Source organism: Anomalospiza imberbis, chromosome 27, assembly GCF_031753505.1.
Source record: "Anomalospiza imberbis isolate Cuckoo-Finch-1a 21T00152 chromosome 27, ASM3175350v1, whole genome shotgun sequence".
In the NCBI taxonomy this organism is placed as follows: domain Eukaryota; kingdom Metazoa; phylum Chordata; class Aves; order Passeriformes; family Viduidae; genus Anomalospiza; species Anomalospiza imberbis.
In genome coordinates this window covers 5,174,120-5,187,701 of record NC_089707.1, presented here as the reverse complement: position 1 = coordinate 5,187,701, position 13,582 = coordinate 5,174,120, and the positions used below count along the sequence as shown (strand labels likewise).

Sequence of the window (13,582 nt, the reverse complement as noted above, 5' to 3'; positions counted from 1 at the left end):
CCTGCAGGTCCAGTAACGCCCATTGCGACACGTCCCAAACTGGGCTCGGGAGGTGCCCCCGCGGTGTCCCCAGCCCCGCTTCGGTCCCTCAGAGCGGCCTTTCTGCCCCTCTGTCCCCAGCCTTGCGGAGAGGGTGCCATGCCCCATGGCACTGCCCCAACGGTGGCACCCAGGCACCCGCAGCTTCCTTGGGGTGCTGGGGGTGACACCGGGAAGCGACAGAGCTGCGGCATCCCCAGTCACGGCCCAGCGTGGCCACCTCTGGCGCCCCGTGGCCCCTTCCCAGCTGGCCCCGGAGGTGGCCCAGTAAATCCCAGTTACCTGCAGGCCCACCCGGGGGGCCCGCGCTGCTCCGGGGGGCGCTGGGGGCCGGCGGAGCCGCCGGGGCTTTGTCTCCGCTCGGGGCCGGCGCCTCTCCCTGCCTGTGCTGCGGGCGGGAGGTGCTGGGGGGGTCCGCACCCCAATTTAGGGGCCGGGGGCCGTTCCGTCCCTGCCTGGGATGGGTGGGTTTGGGGGTGATTCCTGCCCAGAGCAGCCCCTGTCACCGGATCCCTTTGGGGGTGATGTCGCCGTTCCGAGGGGACATCCCGGGTGGCCACGGGGTCCTCCCGCTGTCCCCACCCCTCAGCTCTGCCCGCCTGGGGAGCTCAGGGACCGTCCCGGGGCAGCCCCACGGCCGCGCGTGACCGCGGACAGGGCCGGGGACACTCCGGATTGTCACGGTGGCTCCAGCGCAAGGTGTCCCTGCGGGGCCGCCCTCTGCAACCGGGACCGCTCTCCGCGTGACCGGGGCCGTTCCACGCCCTATAACGGGGCAGCAACGAGCCCCGGGGCTGCGGGCGAGCGGTCGCCGCCTCGGCCCCGACGGAACGGAGGTGGCCGGTCCTTCCTGGCGTCCCCGCCGCTTCAAACCGGGGCCGAGACGGGCACCGGGGGCTGCCTGTCCGCCGGTGCATCCTCCCCCAAACACCCACTTTGTTGTTTTGCAAAAGCCCTGAAATATTCATGGCGCTGCGCCGAGCGCCTCTTAATGAATTTTTGATCAAAACTCCATCAGGGAGCCAAAATACGCCACCCACTCCCCTAAATCCGCGCCGTCGGGGGTGGGGGCAGCGGGCCCGCCGGTACCGGGCGGCTGGAGGAGCCGGACCCGGCCCGAGCGCCTTTTACCGGGGGAAACCCCTGGGCAAGCCGGGGGTCTCACGTTCACCGAGGGCGGGGGTCGCACCGCGGCACCGGGCACGGGAATTACCAGGCTGGCCGCAAGATTTGGGCTGTCCGACGCCCAGGCCAGGCCTCCTGCTTCTCCCGGGGCCGGCAGGGAGCGGCCGAGCCCCCGGGAAGCCCCGGTTGGACGGGACGGGCGGTGGGCGGCCGGGGACGCGCGTCCCGGTGCCCACCAGCTCGGCCGCGAGAAATATTCGTTAATGAGGAAATGCATAAACGGAGCTCATTAGGGGAGAGCGCGGAGCCCGAGGCCTTCCCGGCAGCACCGGGCCGGGGGCTGCTCGTCCCCGGGGCGGGCAGGACTTGGGAGGGCACCGGGGCGGCACCGGCACCGGCACCGGCGCGGTCCCGGTTCGGCGGCCGCGCATCCCGGTGGCTCCAGGGGCTGGAGCCAGGCCCAGCCCTCCCCGGCCCCGCTCGGGGGCTCCGGGTCTGCAGGGGGTTGGGTGTCCCTGGGTGTCCCCCCCTCCCCGGGGCCGAATTTGGGGTGCAAATCCCCCCGGGCGCTGCGCGGAGCCCCCGGGGTTTTTTTTAGCGCTCCCAAAATCCCGGCGCGCCCGGCGGAGCGGGGGTAGGTGGGAATCCATTCCCGGCCGCTTCCCGGGGGCTTGGAGGTGTTAACCTGCGGAGCAGCGAGGGATTTGGGGTGGAATTAAATAAAAACCGGCCAATTTCTGCTTCATTTCCACAAAATCATCCCGCAGCGGCCGGGGAAAGGGGAGCGCCTTCCGCAGCCCCTGCCGCAGCCCCGGGAGGGGGAGGAAGGGCAGGAGGACCCCCCAACCCTCCCTGCGCACCCCATGGGGTGCCCCAAATCCCGAGGGTCCCCGGGGAAGGCGCCGTGGGGTCCCCGGAGCGGCCGGTGCCACCCGCTGCCCGTGCAGGGCCGCATCGGCGGGGTCAGCGGGATTACTGTTATTATTATTGTAATTATTATTATATCTCTTTTTTTTTTTTTTTTTTTTTAAATAATAAAATCCTCGTTATTTTTAGGTTCTGCTGCTGCCAGAGCCGCCCCCCGCCCCCGCTCTCCCCCCAGCCTGGTTCTCCCCCCCTCCCTCTCCAAGCTCCGGGCTAACCTATCCCGCTCCCGACGCGAGCACGTCATTCCTTACGTAGTAAAATATGGAGAAAGCAAGGAAAAAAAAAAAAAAAAAAAAAAAAAGACGCATTTTTTCCCCTCCTCTCTCCCATCTCCATTTCCAAAAGGGACAAAATGGATGTTTGGGCGGAATCCGCCCCCCGTCACAGCCGCCTCACGCCGAGGCCCCGCTAGCAGCGGCCCGGGGCTGCCCGGTGCGCTCGGGGGGTTCGCGGCGTTCGAGCCGCGGGCAGACGTTCCCTGTTTAACCCCACGTAACGGCAACGTGATCGCGGGGGGCTCCGCTTCCCACAGCCCGGCCGGTCCTCTCCGGGAGCCGCAGCCCGGCTCCGCCGCGCCTGGATGGCCCCGGGCTCCGCGTCCTGCCCGCTGCCGGTGCCGGTTCCCCCCAGCCCCACGGCCCGGAGGCTGCCGGTGTCCCGGCGGCTCCCGGCTCCCGCTGCCGCTAAGTCAGTAATGGACGCAGAGGTGCGGAGGGAGGTAAATAATCCCCTCCCCGCTCCCTCTTTTTTTTCCGCCGCCGTTTTTCCCCCCCACCCCCCCTTCTCTCCCTTGCCCCGCACTGAACTCCCCGCGCCGGGGCAGCCGCCGGTGCTGCCGGTGCTGCCGGTGCCGGAGGGGCAGGGCAGGGCTGGGCGGGCACCGGCGGCCGCCCCGCTCCCCCTCCCGCTTCTCCCAACTTGGAGGAAGTCTGCGAGGGGGGACCCCGCGCCTCCCCTTCCCTCGCCTGATATTTGTAATTTTTTTTTCGGGGGGGCGGTGGGATGTTCTTTGCCCTCCCCCCGCCCCATCCCGGATTAGGGTCCCGGCAGCCCCGGTGCGAGTGTCGGGGTGGGGGTGAGATGGCGGGGGGCCGGGGGCGGGGGGGGGGGGGACGAGGCGTGGAAAGCTGCCCTCCCTCCGGCTCCCGCAGCGCCGGGAACAATGGCCACGGGCTCCGTGGGGACAATGCCCGGCGGAGCCGAGCTGCTTGGGTTGCAGGACACGTCCACCACCGCCTCGGCCACCCCGGGCCCCGGCCCCCCGCTCCCCCGGGGCCCGCACCCCCCGCTCCCCCGGGGCCCGCACCCCCCCGTTCCCCCGGGACTGTGGGAAAACGCGTGGCCGGCCTTGGCGGGGAGACAAGGCGGCCACACCAAACTTAGGGAAAAGTGTCCCCACGCCACTCCGGGGGTCGCCACTGTCCCCCCGCTGCTCGGGGGTCCCCCGCGGAGCCCGCCTCGTCCCCGCCGCGCAGCGCGGCTCTTCCCGCGCACTCCGGCGGGCGCCGCCGGCCGCGGCTCAACAGGTCGGTACCGGGCAGCGCCCAGGTGCGCTCGGCCCCGCTCCCCCCGCGCCGCCGCCCTTTCCCAGCCCTCCCGCGCTCCCCCCGAGCCCCCCTCCCCTCATTATTCCTGTTATCCCAAGGCAGCCTCCGTGCCCAAACGCCGGCATGTGCGAGGCAAACAGAGCGCGATTGTTCCGAGCCTGGGAACGCGCGGAGGGGGCGCGGGGGCCGCCGCCCGCCGCCCCCCGCCCGGCCCCCGCTCAGACGCGATTGTGATGGAAATAGGCCTTTCCCCCGCATGCTGTTGAACTTGATGTTGACTCCTTTTCTTTGGAGTTTCACATCTCCTCGGTCACTTGTTTTGTGGGAAAATTTTCTCCCGAGCTTCGGTGTGAAATTAATTAATCGGGGCCTCTAGATGGCAATGGGACACAAAAGGGGACAGCCCGGGGAAACTCCGGCAAACTCACAAAAGCCACCCCCGGGGTTTATAGCCCCGGGGCCGGTCGGACCGACTGCCCTGCCCTGCCCGGTGCCCGAGGTAAGGGGCTGCCGGAGCGAAGTTTCGGTGTGTGCAGCTATTTTTTTTTTTCATTTTTGCGGGGGAAGGATCTGGGGTTTAAAAAAAAAAAAAAAAGGAGAGAAGGGGGCGTGGGGGGGGTGCTGTGCGGGGTTGGGGTGTCGTGTGGGCATCCCCTTCCATCCCTGCGTTGGTGCGATGTTGTAAAAATGGCAAAAAAAAAAAAAAGAAAAAAAAAAGAAAAAAGAAAAAAAATACATAAGGAAAAAAAATTTCCCCATGCAAAAAGCCGGGGTTGAATTCGGCATTTCTGGCGAAAGGAAGAAAAAATAATTAATTCTCTTGGTTTATTGCTATTTTTCCCCTTAAAAAAAAAAAGTATCTCGGGGGTGTTTCCATGCCCGGCTCTGCCCGAGCGGGCACGGCGGGGAATTCCACGCCGTTGTTCCCCGAGCTGGGGAATCTCCGCCGTGCACAGGGACGGGGGAAAACCGTTCGTCTCCCAGTTTGGACTGGGAATGGTTGTTCGATTCCCAGTCCCTTCTCTCGCTCGCAGTTTCGGCGGTGCCGCGCGTGTGCGTTCTCCGGCGGGATCAGCGGCGGCGGGGGGGGAGAAAATGGAAAATCAGATTTTCCTCGGAAGCACTTCGCAGGGCAGGATGTGATGGTTTTGAGGCACATCAATCTTTTGCAAAGCGTTCGGGGCTTCGGGGGAATATTTTCGCAAATATTTAGGCCAAAAATACGAGCGTCAAACGCCATCCCGCTCTTTGTTGCCACAACACCTTTGGGTGACAGCGGCTGCGGGAAGAAAATCATTAAAATCTGTTCAATCTTTAGTTTTCCCCCACATCAATATTTTCAGCTGGGCAGGAATTCGGGGGAATTTGCCCGGGGGTTTGGGGACCCCTTTTCCTTGGGATGGCTCCCCCGCCTCTCCCGTGCTGGTGGAACCGAGCTGCGAAGCGACGCGGAGGGAAACGAGTCGTTGTGTTTTAAATGCAAATAATTCCCAGCGACGTTGGAGTCAAACGAGCGGGGTGAGGGGGGGAAATCAGAGAAAAGAAAAAATTGGGGCGGGAAAAGCAAAAGAAAAAGCCGGGGGGGGGGGGGGGAGGTGGGGGGGAAATAAATCTCGGTGGGAGAAAAAGCGGGGAGGGAAATAAACAGCAGGAAAATACACTTTGGAGGGGAGCCGGGCCGGGCGGGAGAGCGGCTCCGGTGCCCGGGGAGCAGCGGGGGGTGCCCGGTGCGAGGCTGCGGTGCCCACGGCAGGGGGGAGCCGGTGCAGACATCCAGCCAGGCAGCCAGATGGACAGGCACCAGGTGTGGGGCTGCCCCAAACCCAGGGTGTCCTGGCTGTCCCCGGCAGCAGAGGCCGTGTCCCAGCGCGGCCCTGGGCTGCGGGCGGCTGTCCCCACCCCGCGCGTGGATGGCACCGGCTGTGGGGCACCCCACGCCCTGCCCGCCGGCGGGACCGGCCCCGGCTGGCCGGGCCGGGGCTCCAGCGCCGCCCACCCCCGCCCCCGCCGCCGGCTTCGCCGGGAAAGTTGCTCCAAGTTGGAGCGATGGCGGCGGCTCCTCCTGACGCATCTTCTCTCTTTCCCTCCCCAGGTGGGCACGGCCGAGCGGCGTCGCGGGCACCGGACACCGGGCGAGGCGGAGGTAACCGCGGCTCTCCCCCAGCTCCTCCCCAGCGGCAGCCCCGGGACGCGGCCGGTAGCACCGGAGGGATGCGTGGCAGGTGCGGGACCCGCAGTTGGTGGCGTTACCGGGAACGGTGGCAACTTCCCCGGCCGGCGGGCAGCGGCCCCCCGGCGGCATCGCTCGGTGCGCTGGGACAGGGCCCCGCGGCCGGCCGGGCTGCCCGGGCTCCGGTGCTCCGGGGGGAAGCGGGGCCCCCGCGCCGAGCCCCGGCCGCGCTGCCTCCCGCCGAGGCGGCCGCCGGTTCCTGCGGCGAGCGCCGTGCTCGCACCGGAGCCCAACATGGCTGCTGTAGTGAAGGTATTTGAGTCACACGGGGGTGTAGGCGAGGGCAGAAGGGGGCACCGGCGGCGCCGGGGCCTGCCCAGCGCCCGCAGCCGCCGGGGAACCGGGTACAGGCGGGCGACGAGTCGGTAAGTGCCGTGAGGAACGGGCCCGGGCGGGCGCCGTGCAGCCCCCGGCGCGGACACGCGTGGGGCGGCCGCTTCCCCCGTGCCGGCGATGCCAAGCTCCCCCCGCGCCTCTCGGGGGCGGCGAGCCGTGGGCAGCGGGCACCGGCGACCGGCGGGGGCGAACCGGGCCGCAGCGGCCCGCCCGGGCCCTGCGCGGTGCCAGCGGGGCCCTGGGCGGTGAGAGCGGCACCGGCGGCCCCCCCGCTGCCCGGGGCGGCCCCTCCCGGAGCGGGGCCCGGGCCGCAGCGGCTCCCGGGGCGGCGGCGAAGCTCCGCCGGTGCCGTTCGTTCCCTCGGCGGGGCCGCGCTCGTTGCTGGGGTTTTACCCTTTGGGCAAACGGGACCCAGCCGTGGGCAGCGGGACCCACCGGCACGGCGGAGCGCGGCGGGCACCGGCGGGGCCCGGGCGGGTGGACGGCAGCGGCGCCGAGCCCGCCGGGGCCGCCGGCGGCCAGGGCGGAATTTCGGAGCCCCGGTTCGGAGGTAACGGCGGCGGCTCGGCCCACGCGTGGTGCGGAGCCTGGGGAGGATGGCGGGCAGCAGCAGCGGGGCTGTGCGGGGGGACGAGCCGGTAATCTGGCACCGCGCTGGCACCATCTCCCCGCTGTCCGCGCACGGCCGTGCCGCGGAGCACCGGAGCCGCGGGGACGGTAACGATAATAATTAATAGCCATAATAATGATAAGCAATTAGCGGCAGCTCGGTGAGAGAAGGACGGAGGAGGCACGACCCCGCACGGCCCCGGTGCGCGGCGCGGCCGCCGTTCAGCACCACGGAGAGCGGCGGGGCCGGTGCCCGGTCCCCGGTGCCCGGTGGCGGCGGGAGGAGGCTCCGTTCGCTCCCCGCGATGCTGCGGCCGTCGCTCGCAGTTCGGGGGGCTCCGGCCAAGGGCTGGCCAGCCCTGGGGGTGCCCGGTGCGGGCAGAGAGCCCCGCTGCTCCCGGGGAGCTCCCGGTGCTGGCGGGTTGGCATTTCTGCAGGCGCCGCCGTTCCTTCCAGCGCGGTTATTCTATATATTCCATATATTCCATATATTCCATATATTCTATAAATTCTCTCTATATAGGTGTGGGTATGTAGAAGGCCGGGTGCGGGCAGCAGCGGTCGGGTCGGATCTGTGCCTCCCTCCCGAAATCATAACCCCGGGAGCGGGAGCCGGGCCCCGCCGCCCAGCCCGCCCCGCTGCTCCCGTTGCCCATGGCCGGGGCACCGGCCCGCCTCTGTGCCCGGGCCGCCTGTTGGTTTCGTTTTCCCGCCGTTTCACCGGAGCCGGGTGCCATGAGGCGGCCCCGGGAGGGCTGCGGAGCCCGCGGGGCCAAGGCCAGGCCGGGGGAACCGGGGACGTGAGGAGACTGGAAACAACCATGGGGGATATTCGGGGGTCCTGCGTGGCTGTGAGTTCGTGTGCGAGGACGTGCGGGCACCTGGGCGAGTGTGACCACCGGTGTGAGCGATGCACCGGGGCTCAGACGAGCGCTGCGTGTGCTCCGGTGTGCCCGGGCACCCTGGCGTGGTTCGTGCCCGCAGGGACCACGGCTGTGCCCTCGGTGCGCTCCCGGTGAGGCGGCCGGTGCGTGCCGGGGAAAGGCCCCGGTGCCCCAGCCCCGGGGTCGGCGGGAGAGCGGAGCGGGGCCCCCGCGGCGGGCAGCGCCGGCGGGGACCGGCCCCGGGTGGCCGCACGGGGGGGACGTGGAGCCGGACCTCGGCCCCGCGCCCCGGGCTCTGCCCCGCCGCCCCTCCGAGCCGCGGCCGCTCTTTCTCCCGGGCCAGGGGGGTTTCTCTGCGGCCGAGAGGCGCAGCCGAGGCCAGGCCGGTCGGTGGGCTCCGTTACACCGGGGAAAAGGGGTGGTTCCAGCCCCGCTTGTCTCCTGAGCACCTTCCACATTTCCCCTTTGCAAGCGGCTCCCGTGAGCGCAGCCCCGACGGGAGGGACCGGCCCTGCCGCCCCCCACCCCCGGGGCCGCTCCTCCTCCCCGGGCACGGGGGTTTAACCCCAGCCTGGCCCCGGGGGGCGGCTCCGGCAGCGCCCTGCCCGAGCGGGGTTACCCCCGGGGCACCGCCGCCTCCCCGACGGGGCGGGCCGGCTGCGGCGGGCGGCTGCGACCGGGGGGGGCCCGGGCCGAGCAGACGGAGCGGCCCCCGGGGACAGCGGCGGCCGTGGCGAATGGCGCAGCCCCTCCCGGGGGGGTGACCCCTGCCCCGGCCCCACGCCCGGGCTGTCCCCAGCCCCGCCGCTCGGGCTTTGTCCCCGCCGGCCGCCCCGTCCCTCCTCCCCGCCTCCCCCGCCCTCCAGCCAGCCCTGCGCCGCCGACTCTGCCTCAACTTTAGAGGCAGGTCCCGGAGACGCCGGGCAGCGGGAGAGGCACCGGCACCGGCACCGGGCAGGGATGCCCATCCCCATCCCCGTCCCCATCCCCGGGCCGAGCCTCCTCCGCTCCTCGCCAGCTTGGGAAGGATGCGGTGACCCGGAGCCGACGGCGACCGCGGGCAGCAGCGGCCCGAGCGGGATGAGCAGGTACCCCAGCTCCGGGAGCCCTCCCCGGGACCCTTCCGGGACTCTCCCGTTCCTCTCCCCGGCTCCCGTTGGGCACCGGAGCAGCCGCTCCGCCGTTTCCCTCCGAGCGGCCGCACGGCCGGAGCTGCCCGGGAACAGCCCCCGCCGGTGCCCGGGGCCGCTGCCCGGAGCCTCCCGGCCGGACCGCAGAGTCCCGGTGGGAACGGGGCCATCCCGGGGGCCTCAGGGTGCCCCCCCGCCGGGAAGTTCCCGGCTCGGACCCGCGGGAGGTGCGGGATCCCTGCCGGGTTTGCAGGGCCCGGCAGCCGGGAGCGGATGTGGGAGGAAGGGGAGGAAGAGGAGAAGAGCGCGGGGGCGCGGGAGGAACCCCCGGGGGGGCCCTGTCGGGCTGGGCCCGTCCCTTGCCCAACCACTTTCCTGACTCAGCAGTTCCGTGCCAGTAATTCCAGGAATTATCCAGTGGGAGTGGGCTCCGGGCTGGCTCTGGGGGTGAATCTGGGGCTGGCCAGGACGCTGCTCCCTGGGCCTGTCTGCGGGGCCGGAGCCTGGGGGGACACCCCGTGCCACCCCTGCCCGTGCCACCCCTGCCCGTGCCACCCCTGCCCGTGCCACCCCCAGGCCGCGGGGGCTGCGCTGGGCTGTGCCCACTTTGGGGTCCGGCTCCTTTTGGGGGCGGTGACGTCGCCTTGGGGCTCTGGGCTGGGCACCGGGGGTCGTCGTGTCACATTCCAAGGCACCGGAGCCCACCCCTGCTGTCCCACCTTGGGGCTTCCATCGGTGTTGGCGCCGAGGGGACAAAACTCGGGGGCCGCGGTGCCCCCGGAGCGGCCGAGGCCCCGCTTGCTGCAGACCTGGGGGGGTTTTTCTCTTTGGTTATCTAGCTGTATGAGTGTATGTGATATCATAAAGCTAGAGAACCGAATGTAAAAACCCTCTCGCTACCCTCCGGGACACGGGGGCTCGCTGCCCACCGGGCTCCCCGAGCCACCGGCCCCGCTGCCTTCACCGGGGACAGTGCCGGGAAGCCGAACGCGGAATTTTGCCTTTCGTGGTTTTTTTACCGAGGCCCAGAGCTGGTGCCTGTGCCTGGCTGATGATTTTGCTTCCAACCTCTAACCCCAGCTCTTTTATTTTATTAATTATTCTCTCTTTTTTTTTAATTTTTAATTTTTTTTTTTTTTTTTTTTTTTTTTTTTTTTTGCCGCTGTGGTTTTAATTTCCACCCCGACAATTAACACTGGCTCACGCCAGAGATAAATGAAACGGGGCCAGCTCCGAAATAACCCCCTGAGAAACGCTGTTTATAACGAAGTGGAAGGAAAGTTGCTTAAATATATTACCGCATGCAAATTTTAATTTAGCACAAACCCCGTTCCCGAGGCCGATTTATCTGCCAGGGAAGGGAAATAAATCATTGCCGCTTGTCGCTTCCTCTGCGTCTGCAGAGAGATCGCAGCTTTGTTCTTCCGAGAGAGGGATTTGGGAGCATCCCAGGGTGCTCCGGCCTCAGATCCCCCCAGGATCCCCCGTGGATTTGGGATCCTCCTTCCCTGCTGCTCCTCTCCATCCTCCAGGCAGCAAGGGATGCGGGGCTGCCCTGTGGGATCAGCCCCGGGGACGGTGCTGGGATAAGGGAAGGCTCCGAGCGGTGACCCCAAAGGTTGATCCGTGCCCCGTTATCCTGGCAATGCCAGGAAGGCGTTTCCAGGGGGTGTTTTGGGGTGCAGCCCCATTATCCTGGCAATGCCAGGAAGGCGTTTCCAGGGGGTGTTTTGGGGTGCAGCCCCATTATCCTGGCAATGCCAGGAAGGCGTTTCCAGGGGGTGTTTTGGGGTGCAGCCCCGTTATCCTGGCAATGCCAGGAAGGCGTTTCCAGGGGGTGTTTTGGGGTGCAGCCCCCAAGGGAGGGCCCTCGGTGCCCTTCGGGAGAGGGAAGTGGAGATGATCCAGACAAATCCGTGTGCTAAAAACGTTTTAGGATCAGGATGGGCTGCAGGAACAGCCACGAGGGCGGTGGCACCGGGGCAGCTCCACTGCCCCCTCACTGTGGGGTCCTTGGAGCAGCAATTCCCAGGCTGGGACTGGGGAATGGGGAGGGGGAAAATGAAACAGCTCAAGGCCCCAGTCCCTCTCTCCATCCTCTCTGCCTGGCTTCCCCTGTGGGGTTTTGTCTCCTCTTCCACCCGGAGGCTGCAGCAGAGGAGGAATTTGGGGGCAAATCAACAGGTTTGGTCAGGAGGGGAGCAGATCCTCTGTCCTGGGTCCCTGGGATCAGTCCCTGGGATCCATCCCTGGCACTGATCCTGCACCCCAGGACACCCTGGGCTCACCCAGTTTGGGGCCTTTTTTCAGGCAGGGAGGAGCTGGGGTGTGTTTGGGGTGTGGGATAAAGCAGGGACCGCCCCCAGACACCCCAAAATGTGCTGTGGGATACAGAGGAAGCAGTTCCCAGTCCCTCCCGTGCCCCACAGAGGTTCCACACGGACTGGGGCCGGGAACGCCGGCGCTTTGGCCGTGGTGGTGCAGCCACCCCGGATGTGTCCTTGGGGCAGACCCTCATCCCAGGGGAAATGTGCCCTGTCCTGGGGGTGGTGCCACCCTGGATGGGCACGGGGATCCTTCCCTGTCCCCTCAGCTCTTCCCAAGGACTGTCGGAGCAGCTTTTCCCTGCTCCCATCCCCGGCTCTCCCAGATCAGATCCCGTGGCTCCTGTGTGAGTTTGGGCAGAGAATTCCCGAGTTTCTGAAGCTGCAAGGATCCCCTGGCTGATGGGGACAGCTGGGGACAGCCAGGATGGTGCCCAGAGGTGGCTGTGCCACACCGGCAGGGACACACAGCACCCAGCAGGGCTGGGACTCAATCCCACCCTCACCTCTCCCACTCCCAATCCCAAAAAACCCCAAAACGCCCCCCCCAGATCCCAGCTGGGACCAGCTCGGGGAGGGGATCGGCGGCGCAGGCTCCAGAAGCCTTCTCCTCCCTCCTGACTACTTGTAAACCATTTAGCAGGAATTTCTTAAAATAGGTTCCACTTTAAGGACTTATCTGCTGAATACCATTAATTTTCTGGGGTTCGTTAAAAGCAAACTTGGTCTCATAGCAACGGAATCTATTCCAGGGAAGCAGCCAATTGCAGGGTGTGCAACCCAAGGCACAGAGAGAAAAGGAGCCTTTCAGGTTTATTCCAGGGCTCCGTGCCTTTTTTTTTTTTTTTTTTTTTTTTTTTTTTTTTTTTTTTTTTTTTCCCCCGAGAAGTTTTTAATTTTCAGTGTTTTTATTCCCCGGTGGAATATTTCAGATTTTCTCCCCGCAAAAAAAAAAAAAAAAAAAAAAAAAAAGGAAAATATTGTGGGGGTGGGGTGGGGTGAGGGGGAAGTCGCCGTGGTTTTGTGGTGTTTGCGCGCAGGGATGGAGCCGGTTTGGGACAGCCGGGGGTGGCACTGCCAATGTCACCCCCGGCGTGGGTCAGCCCCGCGTGTCCGGCCACCCCGGAGGGATCCGGGACTGCCCAGCAGGATTTGGGAGCTGCCGGAGGAGCGAGGCCGTTAATCCCCGGCTCATTTCCCCGGGCTGCCTAAAGGAATTGTCATTATTTCCCTTTTAATCCCATCTCTCCCCTCCTCTCCATCAGGCCCTAAGCTGCAATCTCCTTCCCGGGGGATGTTCCAGCGGGATAATCCCGCAGCTCGCGCGGTGCCCGGCCTGGCTGCTTTTGGGGCAGGGGGGTGGTTCCCATCCGTGGGCAGCGATGGACTGGGGATAAACTGGGAATCTCCATCCCTGGGCAGCGATGGATTTGGGGATAAACTGGGAATCTCCATCCTTGGGCAGCGATGGACTGGGGATAAACTGGGAATCTCCATCCCTGGGCAGCGATGGATTTGGGGATAAACTGGGAATCTCCATCCTTGGGCTGCTGATGGATTTGGGGATAAACTGGGAATCTCCATCCTTGGGCTGCTGATGGATTTGGGATAAACTGGGAATCTCCATCCTTGGGCTCCTGATGGATTTGGGATGAGCTGGGAATCTCCATCCTGATTTCCAACCCTGGGCTGCCATGGATTTGGGATAAACTGGGAATCTCCATCCTTGGGCTGCTGATAGATTTGGGATGAGCTGGGAATCTCCATCCTGGTTGCCAGCACTGGGAGAGGATCCAGGATGAGCATCCCAAAACCAGCAAAGCAGAGTGAGGAGGGGGCAAGGGGGTGCTCCCAAAATCCCGTGAGGATGGGAATGGCTTCTGCTGGCTCAATTTTTGGGATGCCAGGATGGTGCCGCTGCCTCGGCGCTGGGATCCGGCCTCAGGATTGGGGTTGGGATAAAGAGGAGCCATGGGACGAGCGGGTGCCGGGGTTTGGGGTGGTGAGAGGAGCCAGGAGGCAGCTCCACCCCGGCCTCTGGTGGGATCAGCCAGAAACCCCAAAAAGAACCGGGGTTCCCCCCCCAGCAGCACGACATCCAGGTCTTCATTGGGAATGGGAATGGAGTTTGGAGCCGTCCGTACCGCCAGCATTATTCCCAGAGCTCCTGGCACCTGATTTCAACCTCAAATCCCGAATTTCCCCATTCCTGTGCCACCCTCCAGCCCTGACATTTCCCACCCCAAACTGACGATTCCTCAACCTGACAGCGGCAAGGGAGAGGGAAAGAAAAGTCATTTATGGTAAAAAGTGCCACTTAAAGGGACACAAAAGGGTGGAAACCTCGGACAAAACCATTTCCCGGGACGGAGGGAACGGAAAAACCAGGGATGGGTTTAAGTTGAGGCCATTTAGGGACCAGCAGAGCCCT

The 13,582-nt window shown here is 66.0% G+C and overlaps 1 long non-coding RNA gene across 3 annotated transcripts in view; it reads left to right on the top strand.

Moving 5' to 3' along the window:
* The first annotated feature begins 1,236 nt into the window (after positions 1-1,236).
* LOC137462955 (uncharacterized) overlaps positions 1,237-13,582 on the top strand; it is a 40,712-nt gene continuing 28,366 nt past the window's right edge. For 2 of the 3 annotated variants that reach the window (XR_010993807.1, XR_010993806.1), the window contains exons 1-2: positions 3,711-4,137; positions 5,731-5,860. This is a non-coding gene — a long non-coding RNA (uncharacterized lncRNA). Of the gene's footprint in view, positions 2,810-3,710; positions 4,138-5,730; positions 5,861-13,582 lie in introns of those variants that run through there. The other variant, XR_010993808.1, reaches the window with a different exon arrangement.